This window comes from Poecilia formosa, unplaced genomic scaffold (assembly GCF_000485575.1).
Source record: "Poecilia formosa unplaced genomic scaffold, Poecilia_formosa-5.1.2 Scaffold424, whole genome shotgun sequence".
Taxonomy (NCBI): Eukaryota; Metazoa; Chordata; class Actinopteri; order Cyprinodontiformes; family Poeciliidae; genus Poecilia; species Poecilia formosa.
In genome coordinates this window covers 16,773-28,929 of record NW_006800363.1, presented here as the reverse complement: position 1 = coordinate 28,929, position 12,157 = coordinate 16,773, and the positions used below count along the sequence as shown (strand labels likewise).

At 39.1% G+C, this 12,157-nt stretch overlaps 1 long non-coding RNA gene across 1 annotated transcript in view; it reads right to left on the bottom strand.

Moving 5' to 3' along the window:
* Window positions 1–557: 557 nt before the first annotated feature.
* The window catches only part of LOC107833668 (uncharacterized), a 16,359-nt gene continuing 4,759 nt past the window's right edge, over window positions 558–12,157 (bottom strand). The window contains exons 2-3 of the long non-coding RNA XR_001659437.1: window positions 11,880–11,883; window positions 558–569 (exon numbers count right to left, since the gene is read on the bottom strand). This is a non-coding gene — a long non-coding RNA (uncharacterized LOC107833668). The remainder of the gene's footprint in view (window positions 570–11,879; window positions 11,884–12,157) is intronic.

Here is a 12,157-nt window from a genome sequence, read left to right as displayed (position 1 = left end):
CACCATTTCATGCTGCTCTCTCTCTTTCTTTTTGTATTTTCTAATGAAGCAGAATTATCATTGCTATTCTGATCACAGCAGCTGACAAACAAGCATGACACAATCAACTTTGTCAAATAATGAGGCATGAAATATAGTAAGCACAGTTGGCATGATGCAGTTTTTAAATGTGGCTCTTGATTTAATTACTTATTCAATGAGGTGCTCAAATAATTTTACACTCACTAACCAGGAGAATTGTCAAAATGTACTTATTTCTGGTTCTTTCTTGTGTAGCAGGGTAAAGATTTGTGTATTGCTGAGTGTCAGCAGAATCTTCTTGTTTGTTCGATGTAAATGTGATATTCCAGGCTCCAGGTGAGACTCCAGTTTGTCCAGAGTCCCAATCAGTTTCAGCTTTATGACCACTGAGCATCTTGTTTTCTACAGTTTAAAATAAATATTTGTAATTATTAACATTCTGCACACTGCAGAATTGGTATTCAAAAGCCAAAGCTTTCAGTCTTTTCATGTTCCTCATGTTTGCTCAATAAAAGATGCTGAATTTGCTTACTGTATGCTAAACAATTCTTCACAAAACTCCAGATGTGGGTATAGTGTAAATCCAAATTAGTAATTATTACTAAAGCTGTGCAGATGAAGTGATACAACTGAAGTGGCTAGTTTTTACAAAATCAAAACCCAATTAATCTGTTTGCATAAAGTCTTGTGTCCAAGATAATCCATTTCTAAAGAACTTGAGATTTTAAAACTAGTGTTTGAGTAATTGACTCACCCATTACTCATGTTTATCAGTAATTGTTTGCCATTTTTATTAGAATTATTAAATGTAAATTATAATCATTTTGTTGTGTTTTAAAACATTACACAGTAATTGTCTGTGCCTGTCATTGTTCACATAAAAATAACAATTCAATTTATTTTTCATAACTTTATTGCAGAAATAAGGCAACAGTAACATTTGAAACAAATAAATCTGAGTAAACATTGCACAATGTTAAAAGATTTTAAAGAACAGTAGAAAACAAAGAGCAGGAAGGTAATTCAAAGCCCAACAAGGAGACCTGCTGCTGGCGGGGTCATCAGGTCAGGTCAGTCACAAATGCTTAATAACTCAATAATCATTTTCAGGCTCTCCTGGGGAACATCTGACATCGGGGGAGAAATTTGTCCAGAATCTCAAAAAATGTACTTAGTCCAAAAAAGTAAAGCAGAACCACTATTGTAATTTCATGGATCAGCATACAGAAACACTGTAATACCAGTTACAGCAGTTCTGATCATCACAGAACCTGATGAAAAAGATAAAATCTGACTTTTTGGATTTGCCTCTCAATTGTCATTTCATGCATTGGTATGGGTAGTTCAATGGATTCAGGAAATGCAAAAATCTGGCATAAAAAGCCTATGGAACTAAAATATTTAAAACTCTTCACTTCTAATAAGTAGNCATGCATTAAAGCACTGGTCCACGCTTTGGTCTGAAGGCTTGCACCAACCTTTAGCAGAGTCCTTTCATTCACACTTTACCAGTCATCTCATAACTGGTGCAGATTCATGTACATAATTAACCCTTGTGTGAGGGAGGACTGAGGCAAACGTAGAGAACTATGGCAAATGATACAAGTTTTATGTGTGTGGGGTCGGTTGGACCCCATTTCAATATACAAGGGACACATCACCAGTCTCCAGCTTAGTATTTTGGATATTCATAACAATATTGCCAATGATGGATCTTGAGGAGTATGTGACTCTAGTGCAGTGGTTCTCAGTTCCAGTCCTCAGGCCCCCCTGCTCTGCATGTTTTAGATGTGCCTCTATTCCAGAACAGCTGATTCAAATGATTGCATGACCATCAGGTACTGCAGAAACCTGTTAATCACCCAGAGATACAATCCAGGTGTGTGGCAGAAGGGAAATACCTAAAACAAGCAGAACAGGGGGGCGGTGAGGACCAGGGTTGAGAAACACTGCTCTAGTACAAGTATTTATGGTCAGATAAATAAAAGGGAAGTGTGTGAGGATTTGGGTTTTTGCGTGTATTTGATGAATCTGTGTGTTGTCCCGGCTACCCCTTGATTGCTCCCAGGTGTGTCTCATGTTCCCTGATTACCCCTTGTCTATTTAATCCCACCTGTGTTCCCTGCTCCTTGTCTTTGCTGTCTTAAGTTGTATTGTTTTACTACCAGTGTTTGAGTTCTAGTTTCATTGCTCACCTTTGCTGCCTGGACTTTGTACTTGCTCATTATACTCATTAACTCAGTGTTTCCCAACCCTGGTCCTCAAGGCACACTGCCCTGCATGTTTTAGGCATGTCTTTCCTTCAGCCCAGATGATTTCAATCGATGACTGATTAACAGGTGTTTGTTGAACTGCAATCAGCTGAATCAGGCACATTAAAGCCGGGAAACCTCTAAAATATGTAGGACAGTGTGCCTTGAGGACCAGGGTTGGGGAAACACTGCATTAAATCATCAAACTAAGTTGCTATCTCACCTCTCTGCTTTTGGGTTTGAACTGGAACAAACTCAATTTAAGGTCCACTATAATATATTTGTTGTCTCAATTTATAATTAACAGAGTTATAAGAATGCATTTTTTCATTGATTTGCCTTACAGAAAAGGGTCCACACTTGGTTTGGATGGAATTCCAGGGGTCCACTAATTGCTGGTTCAGAATTAGTCCCCACTGACTAAGTTACTCTAAAGTGCCATGTAAACTCCAAAATGGTTGAATACAAAAGTAAGTCAAATGGAAAACAAACTAATGATGTAAATATTTTCTAATTTGTGTTACGTTTTTCACGAAGTGGCAATATTGGCGCTGCTTTCTGAAATTTCTGATATATTAGAAAAACACAAGAACCCTTGTTGTAGAAACAACTGAAACTCCTTGTTAAAAAAAGATAAAATAGAACAGATTTGTCTAATCAAGTCTTGCTTCCTTCATGTAATCCCAAATTGATTATAATACATATTAACCAATAACAAAAAAAATAGACAATCGTTCCAGGTGGCATTACCCACCAAAGATGTACAAAATTAAACTTAGTTAAATGAACATTGTCTGTCAAAAATAGCCCCAGCTTGTCAAACACTATGTTTGAATGATGTACCGTGATGTTGTCCCATCCTTCCATCCATCCATTTTCTGTACACCCTTGTCCCTAGCAGGGGACCGAAGGTTGCTGGTACCCATCTCCAGCTAATGTTCCGGGCAAGAGGCAGGGTCACCCTGGACAGGTCACCAGTCTGTCGCAGGGCAACACAGAAACAGACAGGACAAGCAACCATGCACACACACACACACACACACATACTTTCACCTAGGGAAAGAACTACACGCAGAAAGACCTGGGCCAGGAATTGAACCCAGAACCTTCTTGCTGCAAGGCAACAGTGCTACCAACTGCACCACTGTGCAGCCCAGTTATCCCATTACAAGCCAAAACAAAAGTATCCATAACACTATTGTAGATGAGGATCTATTTTGAACTTGAGGCTGGTGTGTCAGTGTGTCGATCAGGACAAACTGTAGATGGGATTTCTTTGCAATCTCTCTTGAGTTGTTACAGCAGTGGTACAGATGTGCAGCAGAAGGTAGGCTTGGAGTTGGAGATGTGGTCTAGATCATAACAGAAATAAGCCCACATTAATTCACCTTACATATTTATCTAATACAAGTGGCAGCAGTGACACCTGCTGGCCACAAACTAACCACATGTTCATCAAATGCTACGACTGATGGCTAACGAGATTTACCCATGTTAAGTAACTTAAAGGTCACAATAAACAGGCACATCAAACATGTACGGATACTAACAAGAGCACTCGAAACGGCAATAAACCAAAATACTTGAATAACTACGCAACATGTACTCACAGGTGAAAAGCTAACAATGTACAGCATGCTACAACAACAACCCGACGAACAACGTCATCATACAGCACAGGCGGAACTACTAAATAAAACTACCTTAACACATTTAACAACAAAACACTTACAAGTCAGGAACTCACATCCACCCCAACCGAAACCGTCGGCACCAGCTGCATGTCTCCAATCTGAGACACGGTTTTTCTGCAGCTGCTTAAAGTGCCATGGAGAACTCACCACTGGGTGGCGCACCTCCCCCTCCCCGGCCAAACCAACCAACACATGGCCCAATCTGAATAACTAACATTAATGTCCACTCGAGCCTTTGTAACAACTATTAGCAAACTTTCTTGTTTTTTTCCATCTTCCCAAGGAGGCCGTACCTCCAATGACACCCTTGGTTGATTAAAGAGAACATAATCTTCATCAGGGGAAAGTTTTTGTGAAGGTATCGCAGGTCCTTCTTCATTGCTTTGACAAGCAGAACACTTTTCACACGACCCAAGTCATTTCCACCACAGTGAATTACTAGAACATCTGGAGCAGTTCTTCCTTTAAGGCACTTAACTTGAAGTAGGGAGTTCCAACACACGCCCTGAACTAAAGGGAGAGGCTATTCTTATTGGAAACACTTGCAGGCATCCGATCAAAGACGAGGCGTCTTTATTTGTTCTCGCATAAATTACAATTTCTTGGTGCATGGTTCTGTTAAGTATACAAACAAAGAAAAAGTACAACAATCAGCAGTATACTGTATGTGTCATGTACTCAAGGAACATCATGTAAAATATTAGTAAACAACAATTGAACTTTGTCATTGGTAAACCTTAAGCTAAGAAAAATAAAAAAAAATTCTTAAATATTATCTACTTAGCTGCATGCATACACCAAGCCTACCTGAGCAGCCTTTAACTACTGGGATCTACTAAAAAGATCGTTCTGCTACACTGGAAAGTTCCAGAACATTGACGTTCTAATTGGCTGGTTGACCATGATTGGTAGACAGGCCAGCCAATCACAATCCAGATCAGTCTGCAATAGACAGTCTAGCAAACTCAGTGTTTCTCAACCCTGGTCCTCACCGCCCCCCTGCTCTGCATGTTTTAGATGTGCCTCTATTCCAGAACAGCTGATTAAAATGATTGCATGACCATCAGGTACTGCAGAAGCCTGTTAATCACCCAGAGATGCAATTCAGGTGTGTGGCAGAAGGGAAATACCTAAAACATGCAGGACAGGGGGGCGGTGAGGACCAGGGTTGAGAAACACTGAGCAAACTACTAGTGTTTTCCATATGCCCACTCTGCCAAACCACTCAATATGGGCAAGTGCATTGAGGTTGTTCCTCGTGGTCTCCCTTGCCCTATGTCCAACTTTACTGAGTCAGACATAACTAACACCCAGAATCCAGAATCTGTTTGCTGTTGATAGACAAGAAAGTAACATAAATACTTGTGGAATTTACATTAAAGGTAATGTGTGATCATGATAGTTCCAGTGTTTCATTTCTCATTCATGAATAACATCATAATTTACGTAAACAAAATGTACACCAAAAAGACTCATGACAAATTTCAACAAATAAACTGAGTATCATGATATAAACTACCAACCACTGTTAAGGTACTGAAACTGTAATTTTCCTTTCAAGATGAAACTTATTAAAAATATTGTTCAAAAGCATATCTTGGTAACACTTTATTTGAATGGGGTTGAATAAGACTGTCATGACACTGTCATAAACATGACATAACACCTGTCATGAACATCAATAAGTCTTCATGAATAGTTATGACTGTTGTCATAAAGCGTCATTCGGTAAATAATGACACTTTTAATACAAAGTTGACATTATTCGAAATGTCTTCGTTCTGACAACTTGTCATTAACCAAGAAATCATGATCTGACATGAATTTGTTATAAAAGTATTACCGATTAAACTTTAAAAATTAGCATTATGTAGTAATATCATAAAGTTCTGCCATGTTGTTTAGTCTTAATTTTCTTAATTTAATCGATCCTAAAGTTTTACAGCAAGATGTCTACAAAGCACTTATGAAGTTAGCATTTGAAACATTATTTAAGGCTGTTTTAACCCTTGTGCGTGCGAGGACTGAGGCAAACGTAGAGAACTGTGGTAAATGATAAAAGTTTTACGTGTGTGGGGTCGGTTGGTATGGACCCCATTTCTAAACACAAGGGCTAAGTAGTGCAATACACCATCTCCACCAGTGAGAGGCAGCAGTGCACGAACAGGCGTGTAGTGTATTGGTGAAGAAGAAATCTTCCATATTGTGGCGCAAACCCAACACAAGTTCTAACGGCCAGACCTCCTGTTTAAAAAGAAGCCGAAGTTTGATACCTAATACATATGAGGTATGTGTCTATTAACTTTACATTTTCTTTGAGAAAATAACATTGACTATGTTCTCTTTCTCTGTAATGTTAGCTATAAGCAATTCAAGCCAATCCTACCTTGCTGTAAGTTAATGGTAGCTAAAGTTATTAAACACAATTACTGTAACGTTATCCCTGAATATTAAATATATTTTAAAGACAGGCAATTTGTTTTTTCCCCCTCCAATTTTAATCTAGCAAATTAAAAGCTAATATATTAGTCAAAGTTATCCTTCATGTGCATTATTTAGCGACTTGGCTGATGTGACACAGTGCTTGTGTTCTTTGCTTTGGCAAGTTTAGCCNTATGTTTGGATGTAAATGAGGTGGATGAAAAGCTCACATGTGAGATCCAAGCTCTGATCTGAAAACTATCTGGTAGCAAAAAATATTCCCAGAGATTGTTGTTTTGTCAGTATGCTCACAAACTGATGCAGGTACAATATTATTGTGGATTCTCCTTAAACATTAAAAAGCAGACAATAGCCAGAGATGTGCAGTGAGACACCCAATTGGCATGTGACTCTTTTCCCCAGATGTTCTCAACTAATACCTAAGCTCACTGGCTGCAGGAGAATAAAGTTTTCAAATGATGTGCTTGTACTCACTTCTTCCCTTCTCTTGCTTATTCATATATACTGAAAGCAGCACTATGATTTTACTACAGCAGTTGATTGGGAATCTTATTTCAAATATGCAGTGCAGTAGCTGTACTGCATATTTGCAGTTATTTTTAAGGTAAAACGTCGAAGGCATGTCGAGAAGTCTCATGGTGCATCTAAAGTGTTTCAAACATTTCAAACATTCGAAGCGTCCAATCCACGTCCAAAGTTTTACTGGAGTTGGAAAATCTTAACTTTTGCCACTGGACGCAGAGTGTCAACCAATCAGAGACTCCGCAATATGACGGTGTCCTGCACGGAGATTTAGGCACCAATGTGGATCATCAGGTCTTCAAACTGGGCTCAGGTGAGATGAAAATAGCACTGAAAAAGACCAGGAAAAAGTGAAAAAGCAGCTAGGTTGTAAAGCTCACATCACCTCTGAATCATCTGGTGGATTCAAACACGCCACAGAGGAGCCTGATGACCACATTGTCTTTCTTTCAGCAGATAGATCTGTTAGGAAAGTATTATTAAGGAAACATTCAAGGCAGAATCAAATCAGAGACATACTCACAAATCTTTGTTTCAAGGCTTTAATTGATAAAGGGGAAGACAATGAGGTACAGTATGTAAGTCATCGAACTTCTAACACAAAGATCCTCACTATTTATCCTTCTTCAGACATGTTTATAGATGCGTTAGGGCGATGTAGTATCCTTATCTTCCTCACCTCATCATGGGAAACAACCCATGAACTTTAACCTTTTTACATACCTCATGTGTCAGCTTCCACTTCAACCATTTATATGTCCATTGTTCTAAACCATTCTATGTCTGGAAATAAAGGTCAGCAGCAACAAATAAGTAAATGCTAATTCATATTAATGTAATCAATAAATGCAAAATAATTCCTATCATAACAAACCAAATAAGTAAATGAATGTATAGTATATAACTACTAGATAAGTAAAGCAATGATAACAATGCAATGAGTAACGTATAATAATATAATAATGGTAACATTTTCCCAATAAGATTCAAGACTCCTCCCAAATGCACAAACATTATGGCACATTCTGATGTATCCACATAGACTTTAGAAATGATGAATCCAACAAAAACAAGCTGACCTATGCACACAAGTTCAATTAAATACTCCTGAATTTGGATGATAAAGAATAAAAGATAAAAAGGCATTTCTCGTACTGATTTTGACGGATTTCACAAGGAAAAACTTTCTTTGATTTGTTGCTATATAAATAGAACTTTAACATATGTCTTAAAGCTGCAACTCTAATTGTCTTTGTTGTGCTAAAATGATCATGCAGAGGCAGTAAATGTTCTGGAATTTACCAAATGACTCCCATTTTTTTTCAGATGTGGAATTGCTTTAAATGATTTCAGTCCAGTGACTTCCCAAACACAGGGCAGCTCCTCCAACTGATATCCTACCCCATCTCCTAATGATTGCAGGGCTCATTGTGACTGCTGGTTCCCAGCTGCAGGGCTATTATCTTTCACAGAAACTGATGTTCCTTCAAATAACATTCAGCAGTACACACATGCCTGTGTGTGTGTGAATCGAAGCAAATTAAAGTATGTGAATGTGAGGTCATGGGGGTTGACAGAGTCATGTTCCCACACAGCTATTCACTATCACAGGGCTTGTCTTCCTGTGGTAAGCGCAACATTAATAAAGCTTTAGCACAGCATCACTGCAGAGATGGAAATCTGGAAGGAAGGCAGAGGAGGAGGGGGATGGAGAGAGACAGAACAGGTGCTTCTTATAGAGAATAACTCTAGAAACATGAGTGATTGCAGGCCCTTACCGAGAAGAAGATAACATATATCTGTTGTCTGGAATTTTAATTATATGACATTTAATTTTAAGTTGCTATTGAATGATCAATTCAGTAAATGTCCCTGAGTTAATTGCTGCCTGTGTGTTGTTGTATAATAGGCCAACATGCCGTGTACAGACTGTACACGGCATGTTGTACAGTCTACAGCTGTTTCACTGGGCTGTAGCTGTGTGCAGGAATATGTGTTGGTAATGGGTTTATAATTGATAATTCTGGCCTGCATTCACCCATGAGGCACATTTCATGAGAATTATTGCTTCAGTACATTCTAAAGTTACACTTGTAGGTGTGTTCTCAACAGCAAAAGCTAAACAGAAGCAAACCAATAGGAAGTATAAAGTCAGTCATTAACCGTTTAACTGGTCTGGTCTGTTGAAGCACTTCACTGTGGATAAAAAGCTGGCAGCAATGGAAAGAAATCTACAAGAATGTGGATGGTCGCAGTCAGGTCTTCAGGGGTGTATTAAGAACGAAGTGCTCCCTATTATGTGTGTTAGTGCATGAAGAGAAACACGCTTTAGGGGGCCACAGCGCTTTGTGTCAAATGATGCACTTGGTGCCTTTAGCACACACTGGATGCCTCATGCTGAGTGAAAACACATCATTTGGCTTCAGCTGAGGACAGTTTTATCAGAAGGGCCGACCCTTCAGAACAGAACAGGTTGGTAAAGCTGACAATAATCTGAGGCAATGTGTTGATGCGCAACTCACAGCACTCATGTTGCCCTTTACATTTTTCAAGTTCTCCTTAATATGAAAAGAACTAGGAGTTGGTGTAACAGATGTCACTAGTGCCCTGCTACTCTTCCATGATCTTCTATTCTGCAGCCACTTCCTGACACAGTCCAGACGTGTGTGTGAGTGCAACATCAAGAGAAATCATGTGTTTTCCTGGTAGGATGGGGAAGCGCTGCTGACATATAAAAAATGATAACATGGAGTTCTGAGAGAAGAAAAGGCATCATGAAGGTAGAGATGTTCAGGTTTAACATCACTACTGCAAATATCAAGCACATACTCTAAGTCAGTGTATCTGTCTCATTATTGGTTTCCTAAAGCAGCTGCAAGCCAGCCACGCTCAATAATCTGTGTAAGTTGCTGAGACCTTAGTGAGCTTTGAATCCTATAGAATCGCCTTTAACAGCTGTTCACAGCTCTTCATCTATGCTGTGGGTTCCTTTGTGTCTATGACAAAATGTGAAGCCGTGCAGTCAGTACTTTCAGCTTGGGGAGGATCAGATATAGTGTGGATTGGTGGTCCATGTGCAGTGGCTGGCTGGTAGCAGGGTTTGTAATGTTTCTTTGAACAGAGCTGTTTCACCACAGACCACATCACTCATCTGATGAGCCTCTATGGTGGGTAAAGTTAGAACTTTAAATCAGTTCCAGGGTTTGATAATAAGCTATGAAAACATATAAGCTAATTTTATTAAGGCACTGGACTATAGTTAAATGTGTGCTGCTTTATCGGCAAACTGTTCTTCCCTTCACATTTAAATATCCATTTCACAGTTTCAACCTTTGCCATCTGCATTATATTGATGATTCAGCTTTAACTTGCAGCAATAAATTATTTTCTTTCAACACAAAGCGAGTTATTATGGTCCAGTAAAATCTTTTCATACAAGCAGGAGACAGACTGAACTCATTAGACTACTGAGTTCTGAGAGGGACAGAAAGTGAAGGAAGTGATGTTCAGGTTTAACCTGGTCAGCAGCCTGAAGGAGACCCTCTTATGAACACGTTCAAAAACTCAAGCATGAACAATTAAAAACAGAACATTTTCTGGATCCCTGTAAATTAACATTGTGGTGTGATTTACATTAGCTTTCTCTGGACAGACAAGTCTAGTACATAATTATATACATGATCAGTGACGATTATGTACAAAGAAGACCTGCAGCACATTGATAAACACCTCTCCTTCAGAAAATGAGATGAGATTGAACAACACAATGACTAGAGCCAGAAAGCCACAGCGAGAGATAGATTAGCATACTATACAAAGATAACGCAAAATAGATGTCAGAGACTTTCAAAGGATCCTGTCTCTGGAAAGAGGACCATCTGCCTGGACCAGCTGGTTTAACACAGTGGTTGTTGGTAATTTCACAGCTTTACAAGGGAGTTCAAACAGGGTCTCACAAAACCTACACCCAGTGGAAAACAGAAACCACCTTGTGAAGATGATAAATATATTGCATCTAATGTTTATTATGAGAAACCTAGCAAGTTCAGCTTTTTTGCTCAGGATTTTTACTACATAGCTTTTTTCTATTATTTTCTCTTTTTTCCCCACACAGTTAAAATGATTCATGAAGTGGGCAGAAGGTTCATTGACTCCAAGTGACTTTTAATATTAACATCATCTTCAGCAGTGTGCAGTGATTAGTGCAGGTTCCTGGTTTGTAATCTCTTTGTATGTTCTCCTCATGGATTCATGGATTATTTCCTGGTAATCCAAATTCCTTCTACAGTCAATAAATTTTAGATTACCTGGAGATTCTAAGTGTCTATCACTAACATTTCAAAAGGACTCTAGACTAGTTGAACATGTTGAACCAAATATGCTGTCCTATTAACCTAAAAGACATATTTCTAAAAGAAGTCAAGGTGATGGAGGTTGAAGAGGGAAGCACACAAAATAAATATCTGGATTGAGTCAAAACTGCCACAAAGTTTATACGTCCTGGTTTAAACAAGATATCGGTTGGAAAAAACCAAACATGATCAGCTTGTGATCTGCCCTTTGCTGTATTAGCTACAGTTATCACCATTAGCAGAAGCTAACATAAAAACAAAAAATTTCAAGATAATGAATGGGTGTTTACAGTGTCAATGAAGCATCTTTGAGGCTTTGCAACACACCGGCCTCATGAAAAAGAAGGAAATGAAGGCCTTCATTGTGTATCTTAGAAAATATTTCGATCCTGATACTTACCTTAAACAGGTTGAGTTGGAAAATGGAGCTCTTTGCTTTCCTCATTCCCAAACATCAGCAGCACAAACACCTGCGCTTTCAGCTCAGCCTCTTCTGTTCAGCCGTTTGGTCTTCCTCGTTTCCACATTTCCTTCTTTTTCAACAAACTCCGTTTGAAATTGAAAGGTCTGAACGTTACTCGTTGCGCTACAATTACTGATCTGGCTGTGCAGAGCTAGCTTATTAGCTCCTCGCATGCAACTGTTGGGTACCAGGTTGTGGGGTTAGTTTGTTTTCATTTTCAGCATCACCTACTGTCCAGCAGAGGGCGCCAGCGGTTCGGGTTTGTCAGAAGGGCGTGCTGACGGGTTCAACAGGACCCACCTGGTTGGGATCATCTTCATCACCCAGGAGGAGTATATGGGTGTGTTCACACTGCAGCCTTAAGTGACCCAATTCCGATTTTTTGGCAATTCCGTTTTTTTTGGAGGGGCC